Below are 18,823 nucleotides of genomic sequence, written 5' to 3'. Positions count from 1 at the left end.
TCCTTTGCCTCCATCTCTTTGTCCCTTGCCTCCATCTCCCTCCTGTGGGCAGCCTCCTGTACCTCCTTCTCCATCCGCATGAGTTCTATGTGTCTTTCATGTTCCTTTTGTTTTTCAGCAGCCTCAAATCTGGCTAATTCCAGCTTTTGTTGAGCCTTGGAGTCTGTCATCCTAACCTCTCTGTTTTTAACTAACTTTACACCTGAGGTTTAGAAATAAAACAAACAAAACTTGGCTTGTAAAATTTTGCTGTGCTGGAATAGGATACCTCTTCTCTGATAGTGATTGTCAGCCTACAGAAAAATCGAAAAAAAAAAAAACAAAAAAAACCTACCACCTTTGTCTCCAGGCAAATGGGTAGAACACTCCCCTATTTACTTTTAGGGGGGAAAAAAACCTCAGGTTTGTGAAGACTGTGAATTCCCTGCAGGAGGTTAACTACTCTGCCTCCAGGCAAAGAAAACCTGCAATTCATAGAATCATAGAATCATAGAATATCAGGGTTGGAAGGGACCCCAGAAGGTCATCTAGTCCAACCCCCTGCTCGAAGCAGGACCAATTCCCAGTTAAATCATCCCAGCCAGGGCTTTGTCAAGCCTGACCTTAAAAACCTCTAAGGAAGGAGATTCTACCACCTCCCTAGGTAACGCATTCCAGTGTTTCACCACCCTCTTAGTGAAAAAGTTTTTCCTAATATCCAATCTAAACCTCCCCCACTGCAACTTGAGACCATTACTCCTCGTTCTGTCATCTGCTACCATTGAGAACAGTCTAGAGCCATCCTCTTTGGAACCCCCTTTCAGGTAGTTGAAAGCAGCTATCAAATCCCCCCTCATTCTTCTCTTCTGCAGGCTAAACAATCCCAGCTCCCTCAGCCTCTCCTCATAACTCATGTGTTCTAGACCCGTAATCATTTTTGTTGCCCTTTGCTGGACTCTCTCCAATTTATCCACATCCTTCTTGTAGTGTGGGGCCCAAAACTGGACACAGTACTCCAGATGAGGCCTCACCAATGTCGAATAGAGGGGAACGATCACGTCCCTCGATCTGCTGGCTATGCCCCTACTTATACATCCCAAAATGCCATTGGCCTTCTTGGCAACAAGGGCACACTGCTGACTCATATCCAGCTTCTCGTCCACTGTCACCCCTAGGTCCTTTTCCGCAGAACTGCTGCCTAGCCATTCGGTCCCTAGTCTGTAGTGGTGCATTGGATTCTTCCATCCTAAGTGCAGGACCCTGCACTTATCCTTATTGAACCTCATCAGATTTCTTTTGGCCCAATCCTCCAATTTGTCTAGGTCCTTCTGTATCCTATCCCTCCCGTCCAGCTTATCTACCACTCCTCCCAGTTTAGTATCATCCGCAAATTTGCTGAGAGTGCAATCCACAACATCCTCCAGATCATAAATTCACAAAGATAATCCCCTTTTGTCTCTGCTCTGGCTTTTGTCTCTGCTCTGGCCCCAAAGCAGAGAAAAAACTAGCTACTTTCAGTTGGACCTCCTTTCCAGCAGCCCCAAAGGAAAAAAAAATTCCTTTTTAAAATCTGTTTTTCTGGTTCAAAAAATCTCAAATTGATCTCAAAAGGATTTCAGGTTAATCCCACCATTCTGCCACCATGTCATGGTTCCTTCCCCACTCTGAACTCTAGGGTACAGATGTGGGGACCTGCATGAAAACCTCCTAAGCTTACTTTTACCAGCTTAGGTTAAAACTTCCCCAAGTTACAAACTATTTTACCCTTGGTCTTCCACTGCCACCACCAAACTTTATCTGGGTTCCTGAGAAAATGTAGTTTGGACACGTCTTTCCCCCCAAAATACTCCCAACCTTTGCACCCCACTTCCTGGGAAAAGTTTGGTAAAAATCTTCACGAATTTGCATAGGTGACCACAGACCCAAACCCTTGGATCTGAGAACAATGAAAAAGCATTCAGTTTTCTTACAAGAAGACTTTTAATAGAAGTAAAAAGGAATCACCTCTGTAAAATCAGGATGGTGAATACCTTACAGGGTAATTAGATTCAAAACATAGAGAATCCCTCTAGGCAAAACCTTAAGTTACAAAAAAGACACACAGAGAGGAATATTCATTCTATTCAGCACAGCTATTTTCTCAGCCATTTAAAGAAATCATAATCTAACACATACCTAGCTAGATTATTTACTAAGTTCTAAGACTCCATTCCTGTTCTGTCCCCGGCAAAAGCATCATACAGAGAGAGACAGACTCTTTGTTTTTCTCCCTCCTCCCAGCTTTTGAAAGTATCTTGTCTCCTCATTGGTCATTTTGGTCAGGTGCCAGCGAGGTTACCTTTAGCTTCTTAACCCTTTACAGTTGAGAGGATTTTTCCTCTGGTCAGGAGGGATTTTAAAGGGGTTTACCCTTCCCTTTATATTTATGACAGCCATACACAAGTTCAAATGGTGAAAACCCTAAACTGGGGTGTGTTACAGCCCTGTAGGCAAAAAGCAACTGCTGCTACACTAGGTGAAATCGTTGGAGTGCTCATTTATGAATTTACGTATCATGGCCCCCAAAGTTCCATTAAACTTCTCCACCAGGCCATTTGTTTGACAGTGGTAAGGGGTGGCAACCAATTGATTTACCCCATGAGCTTCCCAAAAGCTTTCCAGAATTCCTGCCAGAAAATTAGGTCCTGCATCTGTAGGGGTGTTGGAGGGCCAACCTACCCTGGCAAAAATGTCTGTTAGTGCCTGGCACACACTTTTAGCCCTGATGTTGCTTAGAGCTACTGTTTCCGGCAATTGGGTGGCAAAATCCATGAAAGTCAGTATGTACTGCTTTCCTCTGGGTATCTTTTTCAGAAAAGGACTCAGAATATCCACAGCTACTCGCTGAAATGGAACCTCAATGATAGGGAGTGGCTGGAGAGGGGCTTTGACCTGGTCTTGGGGTTTTCCTACTCTTTGGCATACTTCACAAGACCGGACATAGGTAGAAACATCTTTGCCCATTCCCTCCCAGTGGAATGACCCCCCCAAACAGTCTTTGGTCCTGTTCACCCCAGCATGGCCACTAGGATGATCGTGGGCTAAGCTCAAGAGCTTGGCCTGGTATTTAGTTGGAACTACCAACTGTCTCTGAGGATGCCAGTCTTCCTGGTGTCCACCAGAAAGAGTTTCCTTGTATAAAAGTCCTCTTTCTACAACAAACCTGGATTGATTAGAAGAGCTGAGAGGTGGTGGGTTGCTCCGTGCCACCGTCCAATCTCTCTGGAGGCTTTCATCTACTTCCTGTTCGGTCTGGAACTGTTCCCTTGATGCTGGAGACATCAGTTCCTCATTGGACGGTGGACCTGGGCTTGGTCCCTCTGTCAGCGATGTAGGGGATGGGGCTGTTTCCGTTGACTGTGAACCACTCTCCATTCAGTCTCCTGCTGAGCCTCTTGTGTAGGGTTATCTGCTGCTGCCAGTGCAGGTTTGGTGGGGCCCTCTGGTGTTGGGGTTGCAAGTACTGGAGTCAGTGCTCACAATGGGTCTAGTGCTGGTTGTTCCACCGGTTCCAGTTCTGGGACTGGCTATGTCTGGGTCTCTGGGACTGGATCCACTGCTGACGTTGGCATGGGGTCCAGTTCCATTACCTCTGACCAGGTCCTGGTAGAAGTTTCCAGAACAGAGCTAGGTGTGACAGCTTGAATGGCCTGGCTGCGAGTGACCATTTCCACCCTCTTGGCTAACTTCACATGATTGGCCAAGTCTTCCCCCAACAGCATGGGAATGGGATAGTCATCACAGACTGCAAACGTCCACATTCCTGACCAGCTCTTGTACTGGACTCGCAACTTGCCTGTAGGCAAGTCAAAAGAGTTTTACTTAAAGGGTTGAATCATCATTTGGACCTCTGGGTCGATTAAATTGCGGTCCACTAAGGAAGCATGGATAGCCGACTCTTGTGCTCCAGAGTCCCTCCATGCTGTGACTTTCTTCCCACCCACACTCACAGTTTCCCTCCACTCTGATGGTATCTGGGAGGCATCTGGGCCTGAGGACCTTTGGTGGGACCCTGGTGTAATAAACTGTAATCTGTTGGGGTTCTTGGGGCAGTTGGCCTTTACATGCCCCGGCTCATTACATTTAAAACATTGCCCAGCTGACTGGTCACTGGGGTGAGGTGGATTGCTGGAGAATGGTGTGGTGGGATGATAAGGTGTCTGGAGTGTTCCTTGCGGTGTAGTTGGGGCCTTGGGCTGCCCCCGGTAGTAGGGTGTGGTTTGAGCATGTCCCTTCTGGTATCCTCTCCAACTGTGACCAGGGTTGTTTCTCTCTCTCCTCCCTCCATCCATTTTGTTCCAGTTTGCCCCACCTCTCTGGTGGTCTGGGACTGCTCGTATTGATCAGCATAAGAAACAAGACTTCCTGCTGAGTCCATTTTCTTATCCCATAAACACTGTTTTATATCATCCTTGGACATATTCAGGAACAGCTCCTGTATCATCAAATCCCACATTCTTCCCAAGTTAGTTACAGCCCGTCTGTTGAGCCATTTATCGAAGAGATCTGTCATCTGCTTTACATAAGCCACATTACTTAGTCCAGGTCCTCTCTTAAGGATTCAAAATTTTACTCTGTAAATTTCAGGTGTAACTTGAAATTGCTTTAAAACCAAATCCTTGAATTTATTATAGTCAGAAGCCTCATCAATAGTCATCTTATTGAATATGTCCAGAGCTCTTCCAGTCAATTTTGTGACCAGTGTGCTCATCTTGTGAGCTTCAGGAATTTTATGGAGTGTGCACAGTCTCTCAAAGGTGAGAAAATATTGTGCAATATCACTGGATTCATCATGTGGACATAGTCGCTCCCATTTGTGGATTGTTGGGGAAGGATTGTTAGGGTTATTTGGTATATTATGCTGAGCCTTTGCCTTCTCTATCTCCAGTGCATACTTCCTCTCTTTTTCCCTCTCCTCCATTTCTTTTTCTTTTGCCTCCATAGCTCTCCTGCGGGCAGCCTCTTGGGCTTTCTCTGCCTCCATAGCTCTCTGGTGGGCAGCCTCCTTGGCTTTTTCTGCCTTTTTTCCTGCCTCCATATCGAGTTGTTTTAATTCAACCAGTCTCTGGTGTTCCTTTTCTTTCTCTTTTGCTTCCAGCATGGCTATCTCCAATTGCTGTTGGACATTGTTTTTTTTTTCATCTTAGCCTCTCTGTTTTTAACCAAGCTATACCCAAGAGTTAGAAAGAAAGAAAGAAAGAAAGAAAGAAAGAAAGAAAGAAAGAAAGAAAGAAAGAAAGAAAGAAAGAAAGAAAGAAAGAAAGAAAGAACCTGGCTTGTAAAATTTTGCTGTGCTGTAACCTGATACCTTTTGTCTCTGATAGCTGTTCTCAGCCTACAGAAAAATCCTTTGTTATGGAGATGCTCTGTCCCCAGGCAAAGAGACAGAAAAAAACCTCTAACTGCTTTCAGCCTACTTCCAAGCAGCCCAAATGAAAAAAAATGTCCTTTTTAAATCCTACTGTGCCTCTGGTTCAAAATGACCCCACTTCTGACACCATGTCCAGGTTTCTTCCCCAGTCTGAACTCTAGGGTACAGATCTGGGGACCTGCATGAAAGACCCCCTAAGCTTATTCTTACCAGCTTAGGTTAAAAACTTCCTCATGGTACAGACTTTGCCTTGTCCTTGAACCTTATGCTGCCACCACCAAGAGTGTTAAACTGGAATATGCATTCCCTCCAGCACAGCTTATTTTACAAGCCATTAAACAAAAGAAAAGCTAACACATTTTCCAGCTAGATTACTTACTAACTTTACAGGAGTGATAAGGCATGTATTCCTGATCTGTTCCCGGCAAAAGCATCACACAGACAGACAAAACCCTTTGTTCCCCCCACCCTCCAGATTTGAAAGTATTTTGTCCCCTCATTGGTCATTTTGGGTCAGGTGCCAGCTGGGTTACCTTAGCTTCTTAACCCTTTACAGGTGAAAGGGTTTTGCCTCTGGGCAGGAGGTATTTTATAGCACTGTATACAGAAAGGTGGTTACCCTTCCCTTTATATTTATGACAGTGTGTATGTGTAAAGGAGGTAAAATCTATCAAATGTTTCTTTTTGACATGTGTAATTCTTCTTAACTATTCTCATGTGAAAAAGATATGTTAGCAGGATTGCTAAATTAGTGGATCATTGTATCACCAGAAATAACATATTGGGCCTATATTATTATATATGGACTACTGAACTGGGGTTTATGTTACATTGTATGGATGGACTTAAATACATATAATGCCATCTGTTTAGTGCTAGATTCTTTTCTTCATAACATAAGTGGAGATGTAGTGTAACACCCATGACTTCAATTGATTTTTTCTATACTTATACCATTGTAACTGACAGCAGAATCTGCTACTTATATTGTAACTTCAGTCTCAGTGAATTTAAAGAGACAAAAAATGTTTCTATTGAAATAAAATGTTACTGATTTTGAATAAACTACTATTTTTTTGTTTTAGTTTTTTCTGGAAACTGGCTCGCTTGATTTCAGTCTACCAAATCATTAACAAATAATGATAATTTTTTCTAGTATATGCCGAATATAAATACAATTCAACTTCTGTTAGTTGCTTTACGGTGTAGCATCCTCCATGTATATATGCTGCTATCTGGTGACCACTACTTGGAATAGCTTCATCCTTTTCACCTCTTAAATTGGACATCCATCTTGATCTCAATATAATTGTATTATACACACTCTTCTCATCCCTTTCTCCTCTCTCAGACCTTCTAGTATGATTTATAAATTGGAATCTAGCCCTCAGCTGCCAACCTCTGATTCTCTCTTTCACTTTTTATTTTATTTTTCTCTCTGTAAAGGTTGTCATAGCAAATCGTTCTGTGTATAAATACAAACTTTTAATAAGAGATTACACATTCTATTAAAAATCTGATGTTTCTTTCTGTCTTTCCAAGTTGCCCATCTCATATGGAATTTCAGTGCCTAACTCCTTTAGGCTCCTTTGGAAATTTCCGGCAACATCTAGATTGTTGCCAAATCTTGCAATATTTTATTCCTTAAAGCCCCAGCTCTTGGAGTCCTGTGATTACACAAGAGTCTCAATGTTCAGTTAAAAATAAAGTACATTTGTAGATCATGTGGTTTGAAGAAAAGCTTCAAAATGTAGCCTCCGGAAAGTTCAAAATCCATAAGGAAAATAAAAAAAGAATCTTCTTCTTCTTCTTCTTCTTCTTCTTCTTCTTCTTCTTCTTCTTCTTCTTCTTCTTCTTCTTCTTCTTCTTCTATTAAACAAAGCAGTGGCAGAACCTATCCAAAGACACATACATTCACACAGAAAAAAAAACACTCCTGTGCATACACAATCATATATTGTCAATTGCAAACATTCAGAAATTATGTCAGATCCCCAAAAGCTCTGGAGGTAGGCTTGAAAATCATGAGATGAGAAAAACTCAGGATGCTTTTCATTTGCCTTCTTGTTTTTCAGATTTTAGGGTTCACTCAGGTCACATTTTTTGCACAACCATGATCACAACTGCAGCATTGTCACATACAAAATGAAACGCAGCTCTGGAAGTGGGCAACATGTGTCCACACCCCACTTACATCCCAACTAAGGTTTAAGGGTATGTCTACACTGAAATCAGAGGGCATAAGTCCAGCATGTGTAGACATACATTCACTAGCTTTGATCTAGCTTGTTTGGGCACCAATAGCAGTGAAGCCATGGCAGCATGGGCTGGCCATGTCTGTTCAGAACCCTAGCTATGTATTGGGGTGGCTAGCCCACACTGAAGTCCATACCACCACAGCTTCACTGCAATTGGTACTCATGCTCACTAGATTAATAGAATAATAGAAATTTAAATCTGGAAGGGACCTCAAGAGGCCATCAAGTCCAATAGCCTGTGCTGAGGCAGATCAATTAACCCTAGGCCAGCCCTGGCAGGTGTTTGTCCAACCCATTCTTAAAAACCTCCAGTGATGGGGATTTCACAGCCTCCCTTGGAAACCTGGTCCAGAGCTTAACTACACTTATAGATAAAAAAGTTTTTTTTTCTAATATCTAACCTAATTTTCCTTGCTGATGATTAAGCCCTTACTTTGTGTCCTATCTTCAGTGGACATCGAGAACAATTGATCCCCAGACTCTTATTAACATCCCTAAACATATCAGAAGACTGTAATCAGGTCCCCCCCACCCTCAGTCTTTTTTTCTCAAGACTAAACATAACCAATGTTTTAACCTCTTTTTCACAGGGCAGGTTTTCTCAACCTTTCATCATTTGTGTTGCTCTCCTTTGGACTCTCTCAGTTTATCCACATCTTTTCTAAATTGTGGCACCCAGAACTGGATACAGTATTCCAACTGAGGCCTCACCAGTGCTGAGTAGAGAGGACAATTACCTCCCATGTCTTACATACCACCCTCCTGTTCATACATCAGAAAGATATTCACCTTTTCCGCAACTTCATCACGCTGTTGACTCATTCAATTTGTGATCCACTATACTACAGGCCAGTCAGCCTCACCTCAGTCCCTGGAAAAATCATGGAGCAGGTCCTCAAAGAATCAATCCTGATGCACTTGCATGAGAGGAAAGTGATCAGGAATAGCCAGCATGGATTCACCAAGGGAAGGTCATGCCTGACTAATCTAATCGCCTTTTATGATGAGATTACTGGTTCTGTGGATGAAGGGAAAGCAGTGGATGTATTGTTTCTTGACTTTAGCAAAGCTTTTGACACGGTCTCTCACAGTATTCTTGTCAGCAAGTTAAGGAAGTATGGGCTGGATAAATGCACTATAAGGTGGGTAGAAAGCTGGCTAGATTGTCAGGCTCAACGGGTAGTGATCAATGGCTCCATGTCTAGTTGGCAGCCGGTATCAAGTGGAGTGCCCCAAGGGTCGGTCCTGGGGCCGGTTTTGTTCAATATCTTCATAAATGATCTGGAGGATGGTGTGGATTGCACTCTCAGCAAATTTGCGGATGATACTAAACTGGGAGGAGTGGTAGATACGCTGGAGGGCAGGGATAGGATACAGAAGGACCTAGACAAATGAGAGGATTGGGCCAAAAGAAATCTGATGAGGTTCAATAAGGATAAGTGCAGGGTCCTGCACTTAGGATGGAAGAATCCAATGCACCGCTACAGACTAGGGACCGAATGGCTAGGCAGCAGTTCTGCAGAAAAGGACCTAGGGGTGACAGTGGACGAGAAGCTGGATATGAGTCAGCAGTGTGCCCTTGTTGCCAAGAAGGCCAATGGCATTTTGGGATGTATAAGTAGGGGCATAGCAAGCAGATCGAGGGACGTGATCATTCCCCTCCATTCGACATTGGTGAGGCCTCATCTGGAGTACTGTGTCCAGTTTTGGGCCCCACACTACAAGAAGGATGTGGATAAATTGGAGAGAGTCCAGCGAAGGGCAACAAAAATGATTAGAGGTCTAGAACACATGACTTATGAGGAGAGGCTGAGGGAGCTGGGATTGTTTAGCCTGCAGAAGAGAAGAATGAGGGGGGATTTGATAGCTGCTTTCTGTTAGGGGGCTTATTCCTTCACCCACTTACTTCCCTGGTCCTTCTCACATGAACAGAGAGCAACAATACCCGAAGTCCAAAGGTGCAAACAATTCGATGTTTATTGGGGTGAACTTCCAGCAAGCATGATTCCAGTTTCCTTCCTTAGTATCCTCCTTCCCAGCTCTGACACCACAGAGCCTTACACCTGTGCCCCTGTTCCGATTCCTGCCCTTAGCCAAGCATGATTCCAACTTCCTTACTCCCATTCCCTGTTCCCATTTCCCCCTTTAGCAAAACATGATTCCAATTTTCTTACCCCCATTCCCTGTTCCCATCTCACACACCCACATGCCCACCCCCACCCACACCCCGTCACTTCCTCATTGACTACAGATTATATAGTAAAACTTGAGTTCTGCTTAGCTATACCTTAACCAATCATTTTCCTGAAATTTAACTAACCAATCCTAACATATTGTAACATGATTATGTAAACAATTATATCCCACCACCTCAATTAGTTTACACCCAGCAAAATTAATTATACAGCAGACAGGAACAATCACAGAACCAGACAGAGATTATACAGACAAACAACAGCAAAGTGGGAACTATAATGACAAAACAATACAGAAGTGAGGATTTCACATCCCAGCTATTGATAAGTGAGTTCTTGCCAGACAGGGTGCTATCAAACTAAGTTTCCTTTTACATTTTCTAGGCACTTCCCTTTCTCTGGAGGTGATAGGAATACAATCCTGTCCTGATAGTGCCTAACAGCCCAATAGCACCTTATTTCAATGTGATTAGTTTGGAATGTGAGGAGGTGACCGTTCGCTTCCCATCTTATGGCTGCCTCTGCTGCTTAGCCAAAGGCCTTAGCCTAAGAACAGGGCCTCAGACTGTCACAGTAAGAGAAGGCCCTTACACGAGCAGACAGTGATTTTGATTCTTTCTTTTATACCTCTATCACTAGCCAAGTGATAAGAATACACCTAAATTCTTAGAGTATAGGCCTTTACAGACAGGCCTGAATATCTATATCCTAACACTTTCAACTACCTGAAAGGGGGTTCCAAAGAGGATGGCTCTAGACTGTTCTCAATGGTAGCAGATGACAGAACAAGGAGTAATGGTCTCAAGTTGCAGTGGGGGAGGTTGAGATTGGATATTAGGAAAAAACGTTTTCACTAAGAGGGTGGTGAAACACTGGAATGCGTTACCTAGGGAGGTGGTAGAATCTCCTTCCTTAGAGGTTTTTAAGGTCAGGCTTGACAAAGCCCTGGCTGGGGTGATTTAGTTGGGGATTGATCCTGCTTTGAGCAGGGGGTTGGACTAGATGACCTTCAGGGGTCCCTTCCAACCCTGATATTCTATGATTCTATAACTCCCATATGCTTTTCAGTAGTACTACCACTTAGTCAGTTATTACCCATTTTGTACTTGTGCATTTGATTTTGATCACACAATCCTGAATATTTTCTATAAAAACAGGGATTCTACTGGGAAAATTCACAACCCACGATAAAGCCATTTTCCACAGAAAAAAATGTTTTGATGAAAATGTTCTTACTAGCGATATTTACTGCGATCAATTCAAGAATCACTGCGAGAAATCCTCTGCCTTGCATTATGCAGGAGCCCTGACTCAGTGATTTTAAATCATAGACATTTTTCCTAGATTCTAAGGCCAGAAGGCTAGATTGGATCATTGTATCTGACCTGCATAACACAGGCCGTAATGGCCCCTATTGGTCTTAAAATCAGACCTTTCTATCTCATTGAATCTTATTATAACCTGTGTAGCTGAGAGTACAACCTGTCTCAGAGGGTAGCCAGATTTCAATTAAAGTATAGAAATACGTGTTTTAAAGACAGGTTCGTGAGAGGCTGAAATCCTATATCTGGGTTTGAATGGGGCAAAGGCAGTGTAAAGTTTTCTACATTGCCCTCCCAATTTGCTCATTCCTAATAGAGATGGGTGAAAATTTTCAGCAAAAACTTTTATCTTCGGGAGGGGGTGAAAAGTGCAGCTACACAACACAGAAACATTTTGTAAATTCCTTGTCTGTTTCACTGAACTGTTCATCTTAAAAAGAAAAGAAGAAGGAAAAAAAAGAAAAGAAAAACTTGGATAAAGTGAAAATGTTTCATTCTGACATTTCCAAAATGAGAGATTTTGGGTTTTGGGTTGAGATGACTTTTTGTTTTAGAATTTCCTTCATTTAACCAAAAATCTATTATTTGCACAACTGTAGTTCTAACTGTCAGAACCGGTTCTGCAAATCATATCATAGTGCTTTGTTCTTGGCCAATTCACGGCTTAATAGTTTTGACCCACAAGGTATTCAGAACATTTTACTAAGGAAGGAGATTCTACCACCTCCCTAGGTAATGCATTCCAGTAGAATCTCCTTCCTTAGAAGTTTTTAAGGTCAGGCTTGACAAAGCCCTGGCTGGGATGATTTAATTGGGGATTGGTCCTGCTTTGAGCAGGGGGTTGGACTAGATGACCTCCTGAGGTCCCTTCCAACCCTGATATTCTATGATTCTATGATTCTAAGACCAACCAAATCATCTTACACCTGCTAACAACCACACAACTGATACTAATAACATTCATTTGCTGGTCACTGGGGATAGATTTCATCCAGCAACAATCAATTTAAAGGATTAAAAGCTTTACAATCCCTTAAGCCGTGGGACCAGATGAACCAGCACATGGACCCAGAAGAACTGCATCTTCTCTGCCCTTGTTCTGTGACTTTGGAATGAACTCGATGGGACTGAACGCTGGGGAAATTTTTGCACCTTCTAGTGGCTGGACATTTACTCCCTGTTTGGGTGGAAATGAGCAAGCGTTCAAAGATCAAGATCAAGATTCTCCAGCTACTAGCCACAGTTTAATGAAGCAGCAAACAAAACAGATGGAGAAAATCTTTAGCAACATTTAGTTCTTCAGACTGCTGTAATTTTAATTGAGAATAAGGGAATGGCCATCAGAGAGGAGCACAAAGGACAGAGAAGATGCAGTACACTGAAGAGATTTCTTGCTTTCATTCTGTTTATGCATTGTTCCCATCAGCAGAGATCTTTCACCATCTAACATCCCAAATGTACAATTTTTACATCTGGGAAGTGTGAATCTGCATCATTCCTTTGGGCAGGAGCAGTACTTGGCTGTCTTTGACTACCAGGGCAGCTCTTTTCCTGTCCTCCTTAAGACCCATAAAGTTTCCCCTCCCTGAGTATGCTTGACATCAGGATTCTTTGTGCCATACCCTGGTGCATATCCCTCCTGCTACCCAACAGCACACCGCCCCAGGCAGCCACTCTGGCTTTCTTACAGAGATTCCCTTCTGCTTTCTGGCTAACTTGGGAGACAAAGGGTTTGTTGATCGCGCTGATGAATCTTGGCATTTGTTACGAAGGTGTTCTGTGTAATACCTAGTATTTTTCAGAGGCATTTAGACAGCTGCCTGTGTCTTGGTGGAGTCCCAAATGATATTACAAAGAGCCCATTCCCCAAGATATTGTCACTGTACACCAAAGTAAGAATTATTCATTAACAATTCATTACTCATAGCAAATTAATAAGCGCAAGACAGTGTCAGGTTGATTGGCTCCGTGTGTCACTGGTGCACTTCCAAATCCGCTATTTCTACCCACCCTAGCATCACAGCCAAAGTGGAATGGACTTAGTGTTTGGGACATTCTCTATGGTATCTGGTTGTTAATTACGTTTATGAGTACTGTGCAGGAATCAGCCTTTTTGTGTCATGGGAAATTCTGCATTTTGCAAATGTTTCCATTCCAAAATGCCACAGAATAAAAAGAAGTTGAATTTTTTCACGAAACAGAATTCTGAAAAAAATTGTCATTTTGGGTCAGGTGTAATGCTTTGTTTGGATGAAATTGAAATGTTTCATCTGATTTCAACTGTATCATTTCATGTCATGTCAGACACAAAACCTGAAATGGAAAGTCATTCCGACAAGGCGAATTGAATCATTCTGTATTAACTGTATCAGAATGTTCCATTCCGGTTAACAGACAAAATATTTCGGTTCAGACGAAACAGTATTTCCGAGCAAGTCTAATGTCCGTGTATTTATTTATTTCAATTTTGAAGGGGCGGGGGGAGGAGAAATACCCATAAATAAGATATAAGGCCCAAATTATTAATTAGATGCCTAAAACCCATTGAAATCAATGGTATTGAGAAACCTTAATATTTTGGAAAATCCCACTAGGTGCCTAAATACCTTAAAAATATGGACTTTGGTGATCTGACACTGAACTCACAATCCATATCAGAGGAACGGTCCAGCAGTAGAAACACATCCATGCAGTAAAATAAATGAACCCAGTCCACAAACACAAAATATCCCATCACAAGCCCCCTCTCCTCAGCCTTTCCTAAACTTCCTATCACATAGATCCTCTTTGCAGCATGCTCTAAGGGGCAGCAGGGCTCGTTTGAAGACTTCTCATGGATTTCAACACCAGATGGGACTGCTGTGACCACTCAGTCTGAAAACATAGGCCAGAGAATTGCATCCCCAATAACTCGAGGCTGAGCTATTATTATTTATAGTAGCCTGTAGGAGCCCTAGTCATGGAACAGGACCCCACTGTGCTAGAAAATATCTTTTAGAAAGATGTCAAATCTTGATGTAAAGGCTCCAAGAGAAGGAGGATTTACTACACCCCTAAATGAATTGTTCTAATGTTTAATTACCCTCCCTGTCTAAAATGTGTGCCTTATTTCTACCCTGAATTAATCTAGCTTCAATTTACAGCCATTGGATCTTTGTCTGATAAAGAGAAACTGCAATTCCATGCAACCCATGAGCAAGTCACCTCTTACCGTTCTTGAGGATAAGCTGAACAGTTTACGTTTCCTTAGTGGCTCACTGCAAGGCAGGTTTTCCAGACTTCAGATATTTTTGGTGGCTCTTTCCTGAACAGTCTCTAAGTTTTCAATGCCCTTTTTGAAGCGTGGAGATCACCACAGTATCCGTTTAATGGTCTGACCAGTGACCTATTTGCATTGAACCCCAGAGCTTCATCATCATCAAAGGAAGAAAAAGAGAAGGAGGCAGAAGATGAAATGGTAGCAGAGGGGAAAGAAGAAATACCACGTGTCCCTTGGATTGATACTGTATATCTCACTATGACTGATTCCTGGCTGAAAGTAGGAAAGAAGCCAAATGCAAGTTTCTGGTCTTAGGCCCATTCCAGCACAAAGGATTGTCCCTGCCTGGAGGGCTCATCATAGAATCATAGAAGATTAGGGTCGGAAGAGACTTCAGGAGGTCATTTAGTCCAACCCCCTGCTCAAAGCAAGACCAACCCCAATTAAATCTTATTAACTAAACTAAAATTTATGAAAAAAGAAAAGAGAGAGAGAGTGTTGGTTAAAAGATTAGTATACATACAGACATCAATATAATTCTTGAGGTTCAGATTTATAGCAGAGATGGTGAACTTTGTAGTTGAACAGAGTTCTTTCAGAATTGGCTCATAGGTTATAGTCCAAATTATATTCTACATGGATTAACATAAAATAATTTATCCATTAAGCAGTTTATCACAAATTGTAAAGAGACATATAGACAATGACATTATTTCACCTAAGATTCATCTAAATGTTAATATTCCCTTTTGAGCTCTCAATCAATAGCTATAGTGACAGACAGGAACTGTCTGTGTACATGGCTAACATTTAAGAAGCTAATATTAACACATACAATTTGTATCACCTTCAATTCTCTAGCACGACAGGCTTGCATTTCAAAGTTCTAGCCTATCTAGCAAGGAATTTACTTAGATTTTAGTAAGGCGTTTGATACTGTGCCACATGGGGAATTATTAGTTAAATTGGATAAGATGGGCATCAATAGGAAAATTGAAAGGTGGATAGGGAATTGGTTAAAGGGGAGACTACAACGGGTCCTACTGAAAGGTGAACTGTCAAGTTGGAGGGAGGTTACCAGTGGAGTTCCTCAAGGATCAGTTTTGGGACCAATCTTATTTAATCTTTTTATTACTGACCTGGGCACAAAAAGTGGGAGTGTGCTAATAAAGTTTGCAGATGATACAAAGCTGGGAGGTATTGCTAATTTAGAGAAGGACAGGGATACCCTACAGGAGGATCTGGATGACCTTGTAAACTGGAGTAATAGGAATAGGATGAAATTTAATAGTGAGAAGTGTAAGGTCATGCATTTAGGGATTAATAACAAGAATTTTAGTTATAAGCTAGGGACGCATCAACTAGAAGTAACGGAGGAGGAAAAAGACCTTGGAGTATTGGTTGATCATAGGATGACTATGAGCTGCCAATGTGATATGGCTGTGAAAAAAGCTAATGTCGTCTTGGGATGCATCAGGAGAGGTATTTCCAGTAGGGATAAGGAGGTTTTAGTACCGTTATATAAGGCACTGGTGAGACCTCACCTGGAATACTGTGTGCAGTTCTGGTCTCCCATGTTTAAGAAGGATGAATTCAAACTGGAACAGGTACAGAGAAGGGCTACTGGGATGATCCGAGCAATGGAAAACTTGTCTTATGAAAGGAGACTCAGGGAGCTTGGCTTGTTTAGCCTAACTAAAAGAAGGTTGAGGGGAGATATGATTGCTCTCTATAAATATATCAGAGGGATAAATACCAGAGAGGGAGAGGAATTATTTAAACTCAGTACCAATGTGGACACAAGAACAAATGGATATAAACTGGCCACTAGGAAATTTAGATTAGAAATTAGACGAAGGTTTCTAACCATCAGAGGAGTGAAGTTTTGGAATAGCCTTCCGAGGGAAGTAGTGGGGGCAAAAGATCTATCTTGCTTTAAGATTAAACTCGATAAGTTTATGGAGGAGATGGTATGATGGGATAACATGGTTTTGGTAATTAAATATTCATGGTAAATAGGCCCAATGGACTGTGATGGGTTTTTAGATGGGGTAAGATCCAAGTTACCCGGGAAAGAATTTTCTGTAGTATCTGGCTGATGAATCTTGCCCATATGCTCAGGGTTTAGCTGATCGCCATATTTGGGGTCGGGAAGGAATTTTCCTCCAGGGCAGATTGGAAGGCCCTGAAGGTTTTTCGCCTTCCTCTGTAGCATGGGGCACGGGTCACTTGCTGGAGGATTCTCTGCTCCTTGAGGTCTTCAAACTACATTTTGAGGACTTCAATAGCACAGATATAGGTGTGAGGTCTTTTTTAGAAGTGGTGGGTGAAATTCTGTGGCCTGCGTTGTGCAGGAGGTCGGACTAGATGATCATAATGGTCCCTTCTGACCTAAATATCTATGAATCTATGAATCTATGAATGGACTTTAATTATCATTTACTGTTCTCACCTCTCTCTAATGGTTGACTCTGACCCAATCAGCCTGCAAGCTGCTGAACCCTTTCTGGCCATGTGTCATACTTTGTATGAGATTTATTGCAATTCTATAACAGTGGTAGCAATAATGATTTTCATGATTATATTTTAATTAGATAATGTCACAGAAGTGCTTTGGAGGACAGGGTGAGAATTCAAAACAACCTTGACAAATAGAAGAATTGGTCTGAAATCAGGACCACAAAATGCAGTAAAGACAAGTGCAAAGTGCTTCACTTAGGAAGGAAAAATCAAATGCACAGCTGCAAAATGGGGGATAACTAGGGACGTGGTGGCACTGCTGAAAAGGATCTGGGGTTATTGTGGATTACAAATTGAATGAGTAAGGTTTGTTAGTCTCTAAGGTGCCACAAGTACTCCTTTTCTTTTTTCAGTAATGTGATGCAGCCATGAAAAAGGCTAAATCTTCTGGGGTAGATTACCAGGTGTGGAGGAAAAATCTAGCAGGCCTAAACTTATAGGCCTAAAACTTTGGTCAAGCTAACTGTTTATACAGAGCAGAAGAAGAGGGTGAGGAAAATTCCATTGTAGGGCAGTTATAACAGCATGGCTTAAGAAATGTAACCATAGCAGCTAGAAATTAGGAAAGACAGTTAACCGCAAAAAAACAAACCTGTCAATAACAGGAAAAGCTTGTTTTGCTGTATTCCAGATAAGGCAGAGCAACTGTGAAAAGCTTACATTATACGCCAAATAAGGGAAAACAGAGTTGGTGCAAGTGTGCTTGACCAATTGTGGTTTGGGGACAGAACAAATTTGCAATAGTCAAACTTATGAAATATATAGCCGCAACGGTTGTGTTAGAAAGGTCACTGACTGCAAAAGAACGGACAGTGAACAACAAGAGGGGCCTAGTGGGGGAGACACTCGTTTTTTGTTTTTGATCATGGTTAACTTTGCAATGTATTCCAAATAAGGTCATTAATATGGAGGTATGTGTAATTTGTCTGTGGTGTGTGCTTTGCATCAGGGGGCAGCTACTTTGAGCTGTTATCCCCTGCGCTTGTAATCAATAAAGGGGCCTCAGGCCTGTTCTGATCCAAACACAATGCGTGGTTAATTTTCCACCACACCAGGAGTGTTCGATATAAGACATGGGAAGTCATTGTCCTGCTCTACTCAACACTGGTGAGGCCTCAGCTGGAGAAATATGTCCAATTCTGGGCACTACACTTTAGGAAACATGTGGACAAAGGGGAGGGAGTCCAGAGGACAGCAACAAAAAATATCAAAGATTTAGAAAACCTGACCTGTGAGGAAAGGACTAAACATGTCCTGTTTCTTCAACTGGGCAGGTTTAGTCTGGAGAAAACCCTGAAGGGGGCCTGATGACAGTCTTCACATATGTTAAGGGATCTTATAAAGAAGAGGGGGATCAACTGTTCTCCATGTCCATGGATGGTAGGAAAAGCAATGGGCTTAGTCTGCAGCAAGGGAGATTCAGGAGAGATATTAGGGAAAATTTCTAACTCTCGTCTGTTTAAGCTCTAGAGCAGGCTCCCAAGGGAGGTGGTGGAATCCCCACCATTGGAGGTTGTAAAGACCAGGTTGAACAAACACCTGTGAGGGCTGGTCTAGGTTTGCTTGGTCCTGCCACAGCACAGGGGGCTGCACTAGATTCCTCGAGAGGGCCTTTCCAGCCCCACAATTTATAGGATTCTATGACTAGGTGTCAGAAAATGAGTTAAGGGTCCTTGCCCCTTTATGACGGGCTGACTCCGACCTGGCCCTGTTGTGATGCACTGGTTGGCTCATGGAGGTGGGGAATGGAACATGGATCTTTTCCCTTCTACAGGATTCCAACTAGGGTGACCAGATAGCAAGTGTGAAAAATTCGGACAGGGAGTGTGTGCCTGTGGGGGGATAATAGGCATCCATATAAGACAAAGACCCAAATATCG

This window comes from Lepidochelys kempii, chromosome 13 (assembly GCF_965140265.1).
Source record: "Lepidochelys kempii isolate rLepKem1 chromosome 13, rLepKem1.hap2, whole genome shotgun sequence".
Taxonomy (NCBI): Eukaryota; Metazoa; Chordata; order Testudines; family Cheloniidae; genus Lepidochelys; species Lepidochelys kempii.
The sequence above is the reverse complement of the archived record's forward strand: the minus strand, read 5'-3'. Positions refer to the sequence as shown.